The sequence below is a fragment of the Bos mutus genome, chromosome 9, assembly GCF_027580195.1.
Source record: "Bos mutus isolate GX-2022 chromosome 9, NWIPB_WYAK_1.1, whole genome shotgun sequence".
Lineage (NCBI taxonomy): Eukaryota > Metazoa > Chordata > Mammalia > Artiodactyla > Bovidae > Bos > Bos mutus.
Window position 1 is genome coordinate 62,654,048 of NC_091625.1, and position 18,687 is coordinate 62,672,734.

The following is an 18,687-nucleotide window of genomic DNA, read 5'->3' on the forward strand; positions in this document are numbered from 1 at the left end:
AGTCATTACCAACCAAATCTCCCACCCTCACATGGTTGACTGATTCCCCCTTTGGGCCTCCATTGCACTCTATGCAGACTTCTACCCTGGCCCTCCTAACCTCCTTGTCACCTACTGGTGTTCATGTCTGATTCCCTTTACTATGACGTGAGCTTGCTAGGCTGGGGAATGGGCCCGATCATACTTTGTGTTCCTAGCTCCTAGACCAAGGCCTGACATACAATACACATTCAACTTTTTGTGAGTGAATACATATTACAAATAAATATTCAAAAGGTCAAGAGTCTTCATAAATGGCTAACATTCCAATTTAAATCCTTCACTGACAGGTAAAAATCTGGAATAAGAAATATGTTGTCAGGTCATAAAATTACTGTATATCCTCTCTTAAATCACAGTCTTATGCTAGAGTTGCATTTCATTTAAAATTAATCCATGAGCAGTATGGCAGTTTGAGCAGGTAATTGAAGTATTTTGACAGGTATAGCAAGGTGAGACTAACTGTACAAGGAAGCAATTCTGGTTTCAACAATTATTAGATACACACTTGTAACATTAAAAGCATGAAAATTTGGCTAGTGTTTTAATATTTATTAAGTGCCTAGTATAAAAATAGTTTTTTGGGACCAAAAAAAAAAAAAGGCCAACACAACCCAATCAGAAAATGGACAGAAGATCTAAACAGACATTTCTCCCACCCATTTCTTATGAGTATGAAAGACATTCCTTGTATCCACACACTGAGGGTGGAGGGGGGCAGCAAGTCCTTTGGTGTCTCTTATAAGCACATTAATTCCATCACAGGAGCTCCACCCTCATGAGTTTAACTAAACCTAACACCTCCCAAAGGCAGAACTTCCCAATACCATCATGTTACTATCCAACCTGCAACCTCAGTTCAAGTCCTATCTCTTCTATGACGCTTCATTAAGCTGCATGAACCCCTGCTCTATCCCCACATCCTTCTTATTGGTACTTCATCATATATGCACTGCTTCATGGTGGGCTTCAACATAATAATTTGGGGAGGACAAAACATTCAGGTTATAACACTGCCCTTCAGAACACTCTGACAGAGATGTCCATCATTGCGGCTGAAGGACATTGCCAAGATCTGTAAGTCCCTCTCTGATTCCCCTCCCACAGCTTCCTTTGTCCTCTTCCCCTTTATTCTTGGACTTGTAATAACCTATGGTGGAAAAGAATCTGAAAAAGAATATATGAGGAAACCAATCCCACTTTTGCCACTGTGATACAGTCTTTTCGTGTTTAAAATTTTTTTATTGATGTATATAGTTAATTTACAGTGTCATGCTAGTTTGGAGTGTACAGCAGAGTGATCATATATATATGTATATGTACATTTATATATGGACATATTTGTGTGTGTATAGATGAAGTAACTTCCCTGACTTTCTCATTTTAGAAAACCATAAAAGGAGGTGTATGAACCACAGGAGCCCTAAGTAACCTCTCAGCTCTGTAATTCTGTTATTTTAAATCTACAGTGGCCTATATGTGCTCTATTTGTGGACTTTCTCCAGCAGCATCCTAAAACAGACAACAGCAAAGCTCAAGCTGAGGTGGAGAAACAATACCAGACAAGGGCTGAGCTGACTAGGATGGAACTATGCTTACACTGGTGGGTGTCAGGAGGCCCAATTGGCAGAAAACTGTTCCTGCTCATGCCAAATGAAATGAAGATGAGATCTGTGGAACTGAAATATCAAGAAGCGATTAAATGAAAGGTGACTGGTGCATCATCGGTGCTGTTACAAAAATTGTACTCTAATGTTGAAAGCTAGGAATTCCAAACTTGTGATGCTCCCAGCATGTATAAGTACTACTAAAGTCCTTCAATGATAGAAATAAGGGAACACGTACTGCCAAGTATATGATTTTCACTCACAGAAGAACAGTGATCAGATTGTGATCCTCAGAGGTAAGCATAGCTCCCAAGAAAGAAGACATTCCTTCTTGCTGTATGAATGTCATCTTTCAGACAAAAATCAATGCAAAAAAAAAAATCAATGCAAAAAACTATTTCCAAATGCAGCCTCAATGACATACAACTGCTCAGATGACTTAAATGATTCCTGTGTAGACCACAGGGCCACTTTTGTTACCTGTATGTGAGGGAGCCACCTGCTGTTGAAATAGGATCCTATAGTTACAATTTCTTCCATTTTCCGAACTACATACACGGCATAAGTTTAACTCCAGTAATCCAGACCAAATATTTTATAGAATTTAAGAAACCAACATAACTTTTATGGATAAGTAACACACAGTACCTTCCCTGTCTCTTTTGCAAGTCAGAAAATATTTGTTAAGCATCCATAGCCATTTATTAACACATTGAAATTCTCAAGTTTCTGGCATGCAGGAAATAATGAAGCAGTCTGTATTTTAACAAATACAAATAACAAATGTCCCTGCCAATTTCCTTCTCAGTGTTTTGGGGAATACTATGAACCTGTCTTGCCTATCCCAGTGCTATCCAACCTGCAACCTCAGCTCGAGTCTTATCTCTTCCATGAGGCTTCATGAAGCTGCATGAACCCCTACTCTATCCCCGAGACACCCCTCTTATTGGTACTTCATCATACATGCACTGCTTCATGGTGGTATATGCCAGGAAACTAACATTTACCATATGTCAGCACTGTTGTAAGCATTTTACCTTTATGAAGTTATTTACTTCTCACATTAACCCTATGACATAGTCACTATTATAATCCACATTTTTCAAAAGAGGAAACTGAGTTCTAGAGATATTTTTAAAAAATCTTGTCCAACATCATCAAGGTTATTAAGCAATGGAGCCACATTGTATCTACCTTTCCAACTTGTTTGTAAGGCCCCAGAGGACAAGAACTGTGTAATAAAATTCTTTTGAGTTCTTACAGTGCCTAGGCTGCTGCTGGAATCTCAGGAGCTGATGTTGATAGTTTTACTACAGTTTGCTAAGTTTCCAAGAAGACCCATGGAAGAAGTTGGTTTGGTCCTGTTAATCAGCATGATATAGAACAAATCTGGGGAGAGACTACAGTAATAAAGAGGACTGGTACTGAGGATATACTGTAAGCCTGGCGCTGTGCTAAGTAATTTTATATAGTAACCTATTTAATCCTATTAATAAATCATTTCAGAGAGGTCGTATTACACATATTGTATCAATAAGGAAACTGAAGCACAGAGAGATAAAATAACTTGCTTGAAGTCACACAGCCTCCAGCCTAAGCCTAATCTGTATGCTATCTATCAGCATTACACCGTTACTGTAAAAGGATGTTTATCTGCAATGGATTTAGAAATTGTGGAGAACACACAGTGATGAAGATGGCCTTCCCCATTGAACACCAACTCTTAATCTCAATCTCCCAGTAGGTTTGCACAGGTTTTTAGGGATTCCTCCGGTTATTGCTGGCAGCACTAAACTGGCCTCAGGGGGGCACTGCTTCCCTTTTAACACCTCAGTTTTTACAAGCTTGCTTTTAAAACCAGTGGCAATCCTGAAGCAAGGCTGGAACATTTAAATCAGAATTTACCAAAGTCAAGGGTATTAACTGAGACCCGGGTTTGATCTTCGGGTCGGGAAGATCCCCTGGAGAAAGAAATGGCAACCCACTCCAGTATTCTTGCCTGGAGAATTCCATGGACAGAGGAACCTGGCGGGCTACAGTCCATGGGGTCACAAAGAGTTGGACACGACTGAGTGATTAACACCAACACAAAGGGTAGTAACACAAAGTAAAGAAAGCATAACAAAAAATACCACAACCTGGTTACAAGGTGTGGCCTGCTCTCTAAGCTTCAACAAAGTGGAAACTCTTGAGGTTCCTTCCTGCTGAGGCTCCGTCCTCATGTCTACCACTGAAAAACACTAACCTGGCACCTCTTCAAACTCAGGCTATTAGAGCGCTGGGTCCAGGGCAACGTGGGACTCTCCCGTGGGTTGAGACAGAATTCAGAATTCCTGTTTCCTGGACGAGGGTCTGCCTTTCCTACAGAGGATGGACACGGGAGATGAGTGCCCTCTTGGGAGATGCCTCCCCTTCAGCCACTCCTCCAGAAAGGAGACCTATTCTTAAGCCTCAGCAGGACAAGTCCAACGTCTGTATAAGATATTTACATGTAGTAGGTGGTCACACACCAACTCCTTTGGTCAAGAGAATCAAGAGATGAAAGGAATCCTCACACTAGGACGACTGAAAGATTGGAGAAGCCAGAGAAACAGATAGAGCCAGTCAGGCGCACAGCCGGACCCTCCAGGGTACATCTGCGCATGCGCCTGTGAGCTCAGTCTAGGGGGCAGGGATACACATTTTGTTTTCAGATACACTAATTTAAGGTGCTAATGAATGAGAGACCACCAAGAAGACTGCATGTGGAGACAAGATCAAGGACAGTGAGTCTCTGATCACACAGGCTAATACTGCCTCCTAAGCTGCCAGGAGCCTTACTGCTTTGAGAAGAACCAGACTTGTAATTGTTGATGCTCAAAAAGCTATTCGCCACTTTTACTGAATGCCAACATGATGCAATCTATCTTTTAAAACCAACTATTTCTGAATCCAGCAACAATGCTTTACTTAGCAATTTCTTCTTTGGAGCTTGAATCTGGGATTAATTTGCTTTTTGCCTCTCCAATGCACCCCATCTAGGTCAGTTTAGTTCAGTTCAGTTCAGTCGCTCAGTCGTGTCCGACTCTTTGTGACCCCATGAATCGCAGCACGCCAGGCCTCCCTGTCCATCACCAACTCCCGGAGTTCACTCAGACTCACGTCCATTGAGTCAGTGATGCCATCCAGCCATCTCATACTCTGTCGTCCCCTTCTCCTGCTGCCCCAATCCCTCCCAGCATCAGAGTCTTTTCCAATGAGTCAACTCTTCGCATGAGGTGGCCAAAGTACTGGAGTTTCAGCTTTAGCATCATTCCTTCCAAAGAAATCCCAGGGCTGATCTCCTTCAGAATGGACTGGTTGGATCTCCTTGCAGTCCAAGGGACTCTCAAGAGTCTTCTCCAACACCACAGTTCAAAAGAATCAATTCTTCGGTGCTCAGCTTTCTTCACAGTCCAACTCTCACATCCATACATGATCACTGGAAAAACCATAGCCTTGACTAGACAGACCTTTGTTGGCAAAGTAGTGTCTCTGCTTTTGAATATGCTATCTAGGTTGGTCATAACTTTCCTTCCAAGGAGTAAGCGTCTTTTAATTTCATGGCTGCAATCACCATCTGCAGTGATTTTGGAGCCCAGAAAAATAAAGTCTGACACTGTTTCCACTGTTTCCCCATCTATTTGCCATGAAATGATGGGACCAGATGCCATGATCTTCATTTTCTGAATGTTGAGCTTTAAGCCAACTTTTTTCACTCTCCACTTTCACTTTCATCAAGAGGCTTTTTGGTTCCTCTTCACTTTCTGCCATAAGGGTGGTGTCATCTGCATATCTGAGGTTATTGATATTTCTCCCGGCAATCTTGATTCCAGCTTGTGTTTCTTCCAGCCCAGCGTTTCTCATGATGTACTCTGCATAGAAGTTAAATAAGCAGGGTGACGATATACAGCCTTGACGTACTCCTTTTCCTATTTGGAACCAGTCTGTTGTTCCATGTCCAGTTTGAACTGTTGCTTCCTGACCTGCATACAGATTTCTCAAGAGGCAGGTCAGGTGGTCTGGTATTCCCATCTCTTTCAGAATTTTCCACAGTTTATTGTGATCCACACAGTCAAAGGCTTTGGCATAGTCAATAAAGCAGAAATAGATGTTTTTCTGGAACTCTCTTGCTTTTTCCATGATCCAGCGGATGTTGGCAATTTGATCTCTGGTTCCTCTGCCTTTTCCAAAACCAGCTTGACCATCAGGAAGTTCACGGTTCACATATTGCTGAAGCCTGGCTTGGAGAATTTTGAGCATTACTTTACTAGTGTGTGAGATGAATGCAATTGTGCGGTAGTTTGAGCGTTCTTTGTCACTGCCTTTATCTATGTCAGGATAATATAAAGATAGACACTCAAGTGGTCCAGCAATTCCTTCTAATATAGGGCACACCACAAGTAGAAGACACGGCAGAGCCAGCAGTTACTGATGAGAATAGATTAAACAGTTTCTTTTACTTGAAAAAAATTTCCTTCCTGATTATTTAGAAATAATGTTACCAGTCTGCTAAGAAAAGCTTCTGTGGACACAGACATTTGTGATACCTTCACATAAAGTCAAGTCTTCAAATGACAGCCTTACTTCACTTAAAGGAAGGTGTGCAAATGACAGGATGACAGCAAATCCATCCCTCTGCCTGTTTACGTATGGCTTTCAAGCTAAGGAGGATTTTTATATTTTCTTAAACAGTTGGGAAAAAAAAACAAAGAACAATATTTTCTGACATGTGAAATTCAAATGTCAATGTCCCTAATAAAGTTTGATTGGGACACAGCCACGCTCATCCTAAGTCTAAGGCCACTTTTGCTCCACAGGGGCGGAGGTGAATAGCTACAACAGAGATGACAGGGCCTGCAAAGATGAAATGGTCCGTATTTGATGCTTCACGGAAAAAGTTTAGCAACTCCTGACATAGTGTGACAGACACTTTTCCTTTGATGCATAAACTATATCTTCATTCTTTTTCAAATTACCTCAGTGGCTTTATTTTACAGACAAAGAAAGGAGAGGCCCAAAGAGGTTATAAACAAAATGATCTAAAGCTTGAATAAAACATTTGGCCAAATCATTTAAGTTCTCTAAACCTTAGTTGCATCATTTATTAAAAAATAGCATTGACCTCATACAGCTGGGGTGGAGGTGGAAGGAAATAATGCATATATATGAGGTTTAGCACAGTGTCTGTGCATCAATGCTTAATAAACCGAGCTATCTTTATTAGTTAGTAATATCCTTATTACTATTAAAACTCAGATCTTCTGCTTCAGTACCATTTTCATTATCATAAACTCAAAAAAACCAGGTTATATAATTATTGGCTTTAAAATGTTGTGTTTTATCAAGACTCTGGATAGTTTCCACTCACTCTCCAGACATCTAATCCACTCATGTGCTCAAGTTTCTACCAAGGTGACATCATAACGGCTATAGACGGCTTGTGGGGAGATGGATATCACTGACTCAGGAAGATGCTACAGCCATTTTACCTTTTCTGATCTGTAAAAGGAGGAGAATGCTTGTTCTACATAACTGAAAGCTCAAAGGAGATGAGAGACAGGAAGGCACAGTAAAACCATACATTTATGATGTCTTTTGTAAAAGTAGGCAATTCCTAGAATCGTTATCCTTTTATTGGCCATCAGGAGGCTTGTCATCATGTGAACTATGACCTAAATATAAGCGTTAGGTTTTCTCTATTCCTTGATTTGGAGAGGAGCAAGCAGAACTTTTGGAGAAGGAAATGGCAACCCACTCCAGTATTCTTGCCTGGAGAATCCCATGGAGAGAGAAACCTGGTGGGCTACAATCCATGGGGTCGCACAGAGTCAGACATGACTGAAGTGACTTAGCCCATAGCAAACACAAGCAGAACTTTGGAAAGGGTGCCAGTGATGGAAGAAGAGAGGAAGTTGTCGGAAGAGGAAGAGGGAAGTGAAAAGATCAGGGATTTTTTGAAGCTTCTTGCTATCTGTGTACCTAACCACTTCTCAACTACTCACCCCATATCTCTCTCCTAAGGACTTTCTTTACCTCCATCAATCCACTTTCCTTTCTTCCTCCATCTTTCTTTCTCCTCTTGTCTTCCCTGTTTCTTTCTTCTATCTCTCTTCCCCCACTCCATCCTGCCTCTCCTTCTTTCTCACTTTGTCTGAAGAATGTTATTTATTATTAGTTTTTATAGGATAAAACACTATTCCATGTCCTTAATGTTATATGATTCTTCCCATCATGTAAATTATTGTTCTTGTTATTTAAGAAATAAAAATTAAAGAAATAGGACTTTATTGTTTGCAAATATGTTGTTTTGTTAATAATAGGTTCTCTCAAAACCCTATTGGGAAATAGTGTTCCAAGTTACAAAAGTGATCATTGATAGCTTTCGCTCTATTTTTTTTCCTAAATAAGAAAGTGTCTCTTGACAACAAAAGAGCTTCCTGCATTGTGAACTTGGAGTATCATTTGGTTAATTTAGCTCTTTATTTTTGCATTTTATTGTGGACATCTTTCTCTGATCCATTTTGAAGGTGTTCATAATAATGCCATTGCCTAGCAAATAAATTCCGAATTCTCCAGGATGGTGTGGGAGACGGTCTGTGGTTAACCTTGACCTCACTCTCCAGCCTTATTTCTCACAACCTTCACTTTATGTACCACATCAGGTGACTTTTCTTGACTGTGCCTTTCCTCCTCAATTTCTCTCTGCTTGGAATACCCTACCTTCTTTCACCAAATCTGCCAACTGAGATTGAACTGGTCTTTCAGCCCAGATCAAAACTAGCCATTATATTTCTCTGAGCTCCTATGTGCACGCTGTCACTTCTGTCCTGTCTACCTCTTTGCAACCTTATGGACTGTAGCTCACCAGGCTCCTCTGTACATAGGGTTCTCCAGGCAAGAATACTGGAGTGGGTTGCTATGCCCTCCTCCAGGGGATCTTCCCCACCCAGGGACTGAACCCACATCTCTTCTGGCTCCTGCATTGGCAGGCAGGTTCTTTACCACTAGCACCACCTGGGAAGGCCCTGAACTCCTGTACCCCTTTATTAACTCCTCCACTGGGGCAGTCCCCAGATTTGGAATTGTGTTGTTTATATCATTGTTTATGAATGCATCCTGTACACTACTCTCTGACCTATCTCTATGGTCCCTACGAACTTACACAATGACTGTGTACAGTAGGTTTTCTGTGAAGGCTTAAAGAATGAATAACCTACCATCTCCAACCTAGATTCCTTATTTAAGATCTGAAAAAAATTTTAATTAAAAATGTTTTCATTTTTTATTTTCATTCCATTTAGGAGTCAAATCCTTATATAACACCAGATTTTACGTTAGTATTTTTGACATGAGCTTGGTATGCCACTGCTAGGCAGTTCTCTACCTAAAATCTTAGTTCTGGGAAAAATAAAAACATCTGTCATTGGTACTTATTCAAGCGCCATAATCACAGAGGACTGGAAAAACATGACTATGAATCTGACTGTGACCTTTAGGACGGCTTTAGGTTTGGCAAAACTATTACATGACCTCAAAGCTGGCTTTACTTTTAAATTCCAGTAATCCAGAAAACATTCTGAATTATTTATTTCTCTGTAATGGGTCTTAAAATGTGACGTTAACATCCTGGAAAAAATTACATTTGAATCCATTTATAACTGAAAGACAATAAGGTTGATGGTATTTTTTGGAAGTGCCCCTTTCTACAAAGAAAGTAAGAATAGGTTATATTATCATTTGTTTTCAAATGTTATTGGTGCTTTATTAAGACTCAAGACATCTGATCCACTAACGTCCTCAAGTTTCTGCCAAGGTGACATCATAATGACCACAGATGGTCCTTTGGGAGATGGATATCATTTACTCATGAAGCAAAAGCAATATATTTTTGTCTCAGATTTCTTAGCAGCATTAATTTTGTTAAAATAAAAAGTTATTCTGTCTAAAATCTGCTGTTTTTTCTCTTTTCAAGTTCAGCAATTTCCTCCCAAACCAAGCCTTTTCCATGACATTTTAGAAGTAGAAACTCTTTTTTTTTCTCCTGTTAGACATTCAGTTGTGTCGGACTCTTTGTGACCAATAGACTGTAGCCCGTCAAACTCCTCTGTCCATAGAATTCTCCAGACAAGAATACTGGAGTGAGTAGCTGTTCCCTTCCCCAGATGATCTTCTCAACCCAGGAACTGAACCCAGGTCTCTTGTATTGGAGGCAGATTCTTTACCGTCTGAGCCACCAGGGAAGCCATCCTCCATCCCCACCCGCCTCAGCCCCCCGCCTTTTTTTCTTTTACAAGGTTCTTTCTATCTAAATAGATAGAATTTCCCTGGTGGCTCAGACGGTAAAGCGTCTGTCTACAGTGCGGGAGACCCACTCCAATACTATTGCCTGGAAAATCCCATAGACAGAGGAGCCTGGTAGGCTACAGTCCATGGGGTCGCTAAGAGTTGGACACGACTGAGTGGCAGAGGATGAGATGACTGGATGGCATCACTGACTCGATGGATGTAAGTCTCAGTGAACTCCGGGAGCTGGTGATGGACAGGAAGGCCTGGCGTGCTGCGATTCATGAGGTCGCAAAGAGTCGGGCACGACTGAGCGACTGATCTGATCTGATCTGATCTGAGCGACTTCAATTCACTTCTATCTAAATAGAAATAAACGTATATGGGGCAGCAATACTATATTGACTTTATGTAAAATAGGAACCAGCAAAGCAAAGGAGATGGACTTGGCCCTGGGATTACAGAGGGTGTGATGTATCTGTGATGGAGGAGAAAGTCTTTGTCATCTTTCCTGTCTTCTCAGTCACCTTCTCCCTCTGCAGAAAACCTGAGTGTCCCTGACAGCGCCCCTAGTGGTACTAAGCAGGAATGCAAGCATTCCTAAACCAAGGTCCCTGATGGCATCCTTTGGAATGAAATGTGTCTTAAGTATTCCATTATATCCCCCAAGCCGAGTTCCTGGTTTCTTGGAAGGAAGTTAAATCTTCAGAAATAGGGCTTATGAGTAAAATCTGGCTGATTTGTTAATCATTAAAACCATGCCCCAAATCTTCCTTTTCTTCAACATGTTTCCCTCCTGACCCTCTCTCAGTGCTTGCCCTAGTTCAGTTCAGTGGCTCAGTTGTGTCGGACTCTTTGTGACCCCATGAATCGCAGCACGCCAGGCCTCCCTGTCCATCACCAACTCCCGGAGTTCACTGAGACTCACGTCCATTGAGTCAGTGATGCCATCCAGCCATCTCATACTCTGTCGTCCCCTTCTCCTCCTGCCCCCAATCCCTCCCAGCATCAGAGTCTTTTCCAATGAGTCAACTCTTCGCATGAGGTGGCCAAAGTACTGAAGTTTCAGCTTTAGCATCATTCCTTCCAAAGAAATCCCAGGGCTGATCTCCTTCAGAATGGACTGGTTGGATGTCCTTGCAGTCCAAGGGACTCTCAAGAGTCTTCTCCAACACCACAGTTCAAAAGAATCAATTCTTCAGTGCTCAGCCTTCTTCACAGTCCAACTCTCACATCCATACATGACCACAGGAAAAACCATAGCCTTGACTAGATGAACCTTTGTTGGCAAAGTAATGTCTCTGCTTTTGAATATGCTATCTAGGTTGGTCATAACTTTCCTTCCAAGGAGTAAGCGTCTTTTAATTTCATGGCTGCAGTCACCATCTGCAGTGATTTTGGAGCCCAGAAAAATAAAGTCTGACACTGTTTCCACTGTTTCCCCATCTATTTGCCATGAAGTGATGGGACCAGATGCCATGATCTTCGTTTTCTGAATGTTGAGCTTTAAGCCAACTTTTTTCACTCTCCACCTTCACTTTCATCAAGAGGCTTTTTAGTTCCTCTTCACTTTCTGCCATAAGGGTGCTGTCATCTGCATATCTGAGGTGATTGATATTTCTCCTGGCAATCTTGATTCCAGCTTGTGCTTCTTTCAGTCCAGCGTTTCTCATGATGTACTCTGCATAGAAGTTAAATAAGCAGGGTGACGATATACAGCCTTGACGTACTCCTTTTCCTATTTGGAACCAGTCTGTTGTTCCATGTCCAGTTCTAACTGTTGCTTCCTGACCTGCATATAGGTTTCTCAAGAGGCAGGTCAGGTGGTCTGGTATTCCCATCTCTTTCAGAATTTTCCACAGTTTATTGTGATCCACACAGTCAAAGGCTTTGGCATAGTCAATAAAGCAGAAATAGATGTTTTTCTGGAACTCTCTTGCTTTTTCCATGATCCAGCGGATGTTGGCAATTTGATCTCTCGTTCCTCTGCCTTTTGTAAAACCAGGTTGAACATCAGGAAGTTCACGGTTCACATATTGCTGAAGCCTGGCTTGGAGAATTTTGAGCATTACTTTATTAGCATGTGAGATGAGTGCAATTGTGCGGTAGTTGAGCATTCTTCTGGTACAAATAAATAACTACATGCACATTTAAGGTTTATCATAGTCTGAGGGGCATTTTTGGTGAAAACAATTTATTTGAAGCATTTTCTGCATGTGTTTTTTTTTTTTTTTTTTTTTTTTTTGGACCACACCACATGGCATGTGGGATCTTAGTTCCCTGACCAGGAATCAGACCCAGGCCTCCTGCATTGGAAGCACAGTTTTAACAACTGGGCTGCCAGAAAAGTCCCTGGAACAATTTAGATACTATCTTAGGTATTTTGCCAGAGATTTAAAACACTAAACTATTCCTTCCAGGTGTTCCCTGTTTTATCAATGAAGTAGACAGGTTTGCAAGGCTAGGCTAATTAGTTTCTTGGAGGAACTCTGCCTGAAATTACTGTAGTTGTACACCAAGTTGTGGGGCCAGATACACAAATTCATAGGTTCCTTATTCTTATGTAGAGATTTTCAAATTTTCTCAGTTCCTGGTGACTTTTAGTGTCTTGATAATATTTCATTGCATCCCTAGGCCAAAAGGAGTGCCTAACTATCTGAACCTAGGCCAGAACCAGTACCTGCTGCTGCTGCTGCTAAGTCTCTTCAGTCGTGTCTGACTCTGTGCGACCCCATAGACGGCAGCCCACCAGGCTCCCCCGTCCCTGGGATTCTCTAGGCAAGAACACTGGAGTGGGGTGCCATTGCCTTCTCCGAGAACCAGTACCTAGTAGACCTAGATATGCAATAGTAGTGTGTATCTGACAAACGTCACTGTGTTTTCCTTGAAATTTAAAAATATCCTGCTTCACCCCCATGAGTTTGCTACAGTGTCCTGAAATAACTTGACACACAGTTTGAGAATACAGTTTTAATGTTTTAAGGCATTTAGCAATAAAGGTGAGTCACTCAGTAGTGTCCAACTTTTTACAACCCCATGGACTGTAGCCTGCCATGGGATTCTCCAGGCAAGAATGCTGGAGTGGGTTGCCATTTCGTTTTCCAGGGATTTAGCCATAATCCAATTCCAATTCATGTATGCTGCTGCTGCTGCTAAGACGCTTCACTCGCGTCTGACTCTGTGCAACCCCAGAGACAGCAGCCCACCAGGCTCCCCCATCCCTGGGATTCTCCAGGCAAGAACACAGGAGTGGGTTGCCATTTCCTTCTCCAATGCACGAAAGTGAAAAGGGAAAGTGAAGTCGCTCAGTCGTGCCTGACTCCTAGCGACCCCATGGACTGCAGCCTACCAGGCTCCTCCATCCATGGGATTTTCCAGGCAAGAGTACTGGAGTGGGGTGCCATTGCCTTCTCCGAATCATGTATGGTTCCCTTATAAAAAAAAAAACAAAAAACAAATAAAAATTGCTGTAATTCCACACCTTAGAGAGATGGATTTTTTATTATCTAGAGGATAATAAAACAGTGACATGTATCAAACATGGATAGCTCTCAAAAACAATGTTAGGTGAAAATAGGCAAGTTACAAATTAATGTATACCAAATAATAGGGTCTTTTAAAGTTTAAATCTTATTTATGAATGCAAATGTGTAATAAAAATGAGGACTGAAAGGACGCACACTCATTTAGGAGAGTGGTTATCTCAAGAAGAAAGGGAATAGGACTGAAAGAAGAACAAAGAAGACCCAGGTTTCATTTGTAATATTTTATATGTGTTATTAAATATTAAAGGCAAACATGACTGTAGCATAAATGTGGCATATAAAGCAAAGTATGGACTTAATGTGTTCTCCCAAAATTCATATGCTGAAATCCTAAGCCTAATGTGATGGTGGGGATTTCAACGGGTAATTAGGTTAAAAGGATGGAGCCCTCATGAATGCAGTTAGTGCACTTATAAGAAGAGACCTGAGAGTTGGCTTCCTCTCTTTGCCTTCTACCATGTGAGGATACAATGAGAACAGTCATCTACAAGCCAGGAAGTAGGCTGTCATCAGACACCAGATTGGCCGGTTCCTTGCTCTTGGACTTCCTGGCCTCCAAAACTATGAGAAGTGAATCTTTGTTGTTTAAGCCACCCAGACTATGACACTTTGTTACAGCACTTTGAGCTGATTAAAACAATGACCAAATGTTGACATCTGTTATTAATTCTGGACAGGAGACCATATAGGTGTTTCTTACGTTTCTTATATGATTTATATTTTTCTATATCAAAACAAAAAACACACAAATCAGTACTGAGATAGAATTAAAAGAGATCAAACATTATTTGTCTAGAAAAGCTTTGATCAACTGTATCTTTAGCTATTTAATTTAATTTAGGATCATAAAATCTGAATCTTTTCTGAGGGTCCAAATAACCATGTGATACCTACTTTATTGTATTAAAAAAAAAAAAGCCCCAGCAGCTGTGCTTTATAAATCAGCTGTTTGCCAATACTAATAAGGTATAGCTTTTGCTACTAATTAGTTCCAACAGGTAGATTTACTCAAATTTATCACATTATTATGTTTAAAAAAAGACCATATCTTGTTAATTTTAAAAAAATTTCAGTATCATATATGACAGATGTTCAATAAATGTCTTTGGAATCAGAAAAACTAATATCCTTTTCTCAGCATTAAAAAAATGTTTTAACAATGAGGGAAAAAAGTGTTTAGGCATCATTATGCAGAAATTGTATAACACAGCTTGTAATTTTTATTACTGTTAAACATTATTTTAATTTTTACCATAATATATTCATATGGTTCAAAATTTAAAGGTCTAAACTCACTATAGAATGAAACCTAAGGCTCCATTCAACACTTGATCCCTAGTCACTCAATTCTCTCCTAAAGAATCAATCAAAATCTCCAGTTTTTTGTATTTCTCTAGAGGTATTTCACTGGAGAAGGCAAGGCAACCCACTCCAGTACTCTTGCCTGGAAAATCCCATGGACGGAGAAGCCTGGTAGGCTGCAGTCCATGGGGTCGCTAGGAGTCGGACACGATGGAGCGACTTCACTTTCACTCTTCACTTTTCACGCATTGGAGAAGGAAATGGCAACCCACTCCAGTGCTCTTGCCTGGAGAATCCCAGGGACAGGGGAGCCTGGTGGGCTGCCGTCTATGGGGTCGCACAGAGTCAGACACGACTGAAGCGACTTAGCAGCAGCAGCAGCAGAGGTATTTCATACCCGCACTAGCAAATACACAGTAACGTACCCTTGGCTCTATATACCATCTAGAGAGGACATTGATTAAACAGTTGTTTGGATGTCTAATAGATGTTTCAGATTCAACTTGTTCAAGCTGAATTCCTACTCTTCCGCCCCACAAAAACTCCTCCTGCAGCTTTCCTATCCTGTCCATCCGGCCTGTGTTCACCTAGCCCATCACGACCCCAGCCTTCAAGCTGCTCAGCCATCCCTGACTCCTCTCATTCATGGGCTACATCCAGTCTCTCAGAAAAGCCTGCTGACTACTTTGAAAATGTTTCTGGAATCTGGTCTCTGCTTGCCCCCTCCTCTGCTGTCTCCCAGATGGTGGCCACCAGCCCCTTAACAGGATCACTGCCTCCATGGCTCCCAGAGCTCTGTCCCCTTTACAGAATGTAAGCTCCACTATGGGTGAGATCTTTGCCTGTGTGGCTACAAGCACATCCCAAGTGTGGAGTGTGATGCCTGATACACAGCAGATGCTCAACGGTATTTGCCTAATAGATGAGCATATACGTAGATTAGACTGTGCATATCATTCACACCTTGACTTTACACTTAATGACATTCATTCAACAAATACTCTCAGAAGTCTTGGAAGTTTTTTTAATCAGCACAAATGTTTTTTCCCTCCTTTCTTATAGAAGCTTATTATTTCATTGGAATTGCATCATTGGAAAGATGTACCATAATTGACATAACCAGTTCTATTGTTTCTAGTCTTTTGATTTTTACAAATATTACTGTAATGACAATCTGGTCCGTATATTGTTTTACATATATAAGAATATCTGTAGGATAAACTCCTAGAAGTGGAATTGCTGGGTCAAACAGTATACGCCTTTTAATTTCAACAGGTAGTGCCAAATTGAATCCCATAGAACTTGTGTAATTTATGTTCCTTCCAGCAATGCATGAGAGTGTTCTTCTCACACTTTCACCAACACAGTTTTATAATTTCTCATCTTTTCCAGTCTAATAGGTAGGAAATAAATTTTAATGTAATTTTAATTTACATTCCTCTTGATTATAACATTTTTTCATACATTTAAATGATGTTTGACTTTTTCCATTTTCCACTTATATTTTTGATCTATTTTTATATTGGATTGTTGATCCATTCCTTATTCAATTCCTAGAAATTATCCCTTTGCCTTAATAGGAAATGCAAATATTTTTTCTTATTTATGGTTTGTCTTTTGTCCTTGCTTATGATTTTGACCTAGCATATTTTTAAATTTTTATTGTTAAATTTATCATTTTTATTAATACTTTTTTCTTCTAGGCTTTATGTCAAACCTAAAAAGGCTCTCCTCAATCTGAAATAAACATTCTCAAGTGGCTTCTTCTAATATTTTTACAGGTTTGATTTTACTTTTAAACCTTTGATCCACCTAGAGTGGGCTTCCCTGGTGGTTCAGAAGGCAAAGAATCCACCTGCAACGCCAGAGACATGGGTTTGCTCTCTGGGTGGGGAAGATCTCCTGGAGAAGGGAATGGCAACCCACTCCAGTATTCTTGCCTGGATAATTCCATGGACAGGGGAGCCTGATGGGTTACAGTCCATGGAGTCGCAAAGAGTCAGACATGACTGAGCGACTAATACTTTCACTTTTTCACTTCTTCCAACCGGAATATACTCTGATGAACTGAAAAATAGGATTCAATCATTTCTGCCCTCAAAGACTATCTGGTTACCTCCAAACAATTAATTAAATAAGGCATCTTTTTTTTCACTACTTCAAAATGCCATTTTTGTCATATGCTGAATTAATAAGCAATATTAAGGAGATTCAGAACGGAATATTCCATAATTTGGGACAGCATCCCTAAGTTTCTCCTATACCTTTACACTTTATTCTCAGATCCTATTCTGTGACATTTGTTCTCTGTTCATGCCCCAGGACTACTGTTTCAGATTCTAATGGCACAGAGTGAAAAGGTGAGTGGCCCATCATTGCATTTATTGTCAGAATTGCCCTTAAAATACTTGCTGCTTATTTTCCACCTAAAATTTAGAATCAGCTTATCTATTATGTCTCAAACAATGCCAAGACTGAGCTCAAAACAACAGTAACAACAGCAACCCTGTGGTGTTTCGGTGGGTTTCTATTACATTCACACTCTCCATGTCCAGTTTTAGCTATTGCCTTTAGTGTATTGAAATCAACGAAAAACAGGCTTTTTCTGTTTTGTCTCTGGGCTAATTCTTGCTGGACTTCTGGTTGCAGGGACATGCAGAGTTTCATCTTTATGACTGCCTTGCAAAGTTGTTTTGGGCTCTGAGCCCCTACAATCCTGATGCCCCTCTATTTATTTTTTTCTTGTCAGTTCATGCTATTGTATAACTTAAAGTAGCTTGTTCAAAATCACAATTATAAGAGACTTACCCTAATACGCCTTTTATTAACTTCTTTTACGTGGAAATCTTACAATCCTGAAACAATCTCGCAGTCACTCCAATCCAATCTGTAGATTGTGAGTATGCCCTTTAAACTTGTAAACATACTTTCCATTGGAGTTCTTATAGATTCAGCCACATGCTGGTTTCTATGCCACCACTCAGGTGAAGTACATATTTTATCTTGCAGCTGTCTGTTCCTTAACAAAGTGCTTAACATCTGTAGTCAATAAACAGACTCCACAGGGTACAGAGATAAAGGAACTGAATAGAACAATTTTAAATGTCAACAGGCATCTCATAAGATTAAATTTTTAAAGCGAAAATAAAGTTATATTACATTGACTAAATAGACTATAAAATTTTCAAGCAGTAGATAAATGATAATTCACACCCATCTATATACATAAAAGACTGAAGAAATAAGACTAATAAAATTGGTACATTTTAAAAATTAGAATCAGTGGCTATAGGATGTGCATGAGAGATGACGAGCCATATATGACTTGTGATCTTATTTTTGTAGGGATGAAAAATAATAACAGTTACCAATTACTACTTGTTTGTCAAGGAGTCTTTTTAGGCACTGAGTTTCCTTATGTTGATGACTAGAAGAGGAAGAGAAAGGCCATACCCTTCTAAAGTGGCACTCTCCCTGGGCAACTTGTCTAAATCATTCAGCAATAGAACAGTGGGGTTTTTTCCTGTGATGCTCTCATTACTTGGAGGAGGCTCACTGGTAAAAGTCCACCGAGTGTATCTGTGAGACCAGAGAGTATGAAGCCAGACCATGACCCTGGACTCTCTGGAATGGGTGACAGCAGTTGCAGCATTGTGTTTTTGTGCCTTCCTGAGGCCTCTCCCAGTGATGCTGGAATTCCCTTGTATTCTGAAGAACTAGAAATGGTATTTGGTTAAGTAAGAATCTGTCAGCCTGAACCAGTGAAGGAAACAACCATCTTCTCTTGGCCAACTGACCACCTCGAGATGAACAAAACCATATGAGAACTAGGAAAATTTAACTTTGAGATTGTAGACTCCACTTTGCAGAAAACAAAATTTAAATCAAGC